The 2,014-nt window shown below is 45.3% G+C and overlaps 1 pseudogene; it reads right to left on the reverse strand.

Annotated features, from left to right (window-relative positions):
• Nucleotides 1-419: 419 nt before the first annotated feature.
• Nucleotides 420-1,796, reverse strand: LOC116479961 (tubulin alpha-4A chain-like; annotated as a pseudogene).
• Nucleotides 1,797-2,014: the final 218 nt, after the last annotated feature.

A 2,014-nucleotide genomic window follows, 5' to 3' on the forward strand; every position in this document is an offset into this window, starting at 1 on the left:
TATACTCAGCTTCTTTAATTTGGCTGCTGTGTGGTATAATTTTATAGTTATTTTGTTTTCAGATTTCATGTTCTGGATGTCGATATTAATGTAGCAATAGTCTGCATTTTTTTTCACTAGAGATAGGCTGTTTGCTCACGCATTCCTGAAAGCAACATGAAAAAAAAAAAAAGGCCCATCAATTACCCGTTGCAAAATCTACATATTTTCCTATGCTTTCTCTGTGTAAAACAATGCAAATTACAAAATATTTTAAAATTTATATCTATCCTTTTGGGTGTTAAGTTCTGTTTTGCTGAGGATACTAAATCCTTCTATTTTATTTATTTATTTATTTATTTATTTAAACCATGCAAGGAGACTGTTTATTTCCAAAGGATTTTGCAATAAACATAATGAATAGGTTCCAGGCAGCTGTTCTATTCTTCTCCCTCATTCTCATCCTCAGAGGAGTTGGTGCTTACTTCCTCATAATCCTTCTCCAGGGCGGCCATATCCTCCCTGAGCCTTGGAGAACTCACCGTCCTTCATGCCCTCACCAGCTACCCAGTGTACAAACGCCCTCTTGACATACATCAGCTTGAACTTGTGGTCCAGGTGGGCCCAGGCCTTGGCAATGGCAATTGTGTTGTTCAGCATGCACACGTCACACTGTACCTTGGCCAGGTCACCCCCAGGCACCACAGTTGGGCAGCGGTTAGTTGATACCAACCTTGAAGCTTGTGGGGCAGCAGTCCACAAACTGAATGCTGCACTTGGTCTTGATGGTGGCAATGGCAGCATTGACATCCTTGGGTACATCTCTGTGGTACAACAGTCAGTAGGCCATACACTTGCCATACCAGTAACCCATATTCCCTAAAGTGCCATACCGTCACACTTTGCCATCTGGCTGGCAGGCTCAAAGCAGGCATTGACGATCCCTGCCAAAAACAACTGTTGTGGTACACCTTCTCTGCAGAGATGACTGGCACATAGGTGGCCAGGGGGATGTAGATGCGAGTGCAGGCCACCAGGTTGATCTGACACTCTGTCAGGTCCATGTTGAGGGCCTTGTCAAAGTGCAGAGAAGCTGTGGTGGAGGAGATTACTTTGCTAATGAGGCAGTTGAGATTGGTGTAGGTTGGAGACTCAATGTCCAGGTTGTGGCAGCAATTGTCATAGACGGCTTCATCGTCCACCACGAAGGCATGAGCTGAGTGCTCTAGGGTGGTGTGAGTGAGTGGTCAGGATGAAGTTGTAGGGCTCAACCATGGCTGTGGACACCTGCAGGGCTGAGTAGATGGAGAATTACAGCTTAGATTTTGCCATTGTCACCAGACAGCCGCTCCATCAGGAGTGAGGTAAAGCCAGAGCCAGTGCCCCTGTCAAAGCTGTGGAACACCAGGAAGTCCTGAAGTCCTGTGCACTGGTCAGATGGCTTCCAGGTCCAGTCCAGCACTGGGTCATTGATCTCTTTGCCAATGGTATAGTGACCATGGACATCATTGTTGAGAGCATCCTCTTTTACAGTGATGAGCCACTCTGGGTGGAAGAACTGTTGGTATACGCCATTTCAGATTTCATCAATGGCCATAGGCTCCAGATCCACAAAACGTCCAGGACACATGTTTTCTAGCACTGGTTTCACAGAAGAAGCTGGTGAAGGTCGACTATCCCCTTCACCAATGGTCTTTTCACTCGGCTTCTGCCCATCAGTTTGAATCTCATGTTCCAGGCAGTAGAGCTCTCAACAGGTTAGCATTGCCCATCTGGACACCTGCCTGCCCCGTATGGACTGAAATGTATTCACACATGGCACATGGTGAATCCCAGTGGTGTGTCTTCTGTAGAGTCAGGGTGATGGGTCTCAGCGAGAACTAACCCATCTTTTTAAGGACATTTTGTGTCTTGATTTAAAAAGTTTTAATTTTCCTGACACTAAAACATTGACATTAAAATGTGCAATTCAAATATATGTGGGAGAAAAGTGAAAGAAACACTGATTCAGCCTTAAGATAAGTGTATCCTAAGA

The sequence above is a fragment of the Hylobates moloch genome, unplaced genomic scaffold, assembly GCF_009828535.3.
Source record: "Hylobates moloch isolate HMO894 unplaced genomic scaffold, HMol_V3 SCAFFOLD_3, whole genome shotgun sequence".
Classification (NCBI taxonomy): Eukaryota; Metazoa; Chordata; class Mammalia; order Primates; family Hylobatidae; genus Hylobates; species Hylobates moloch.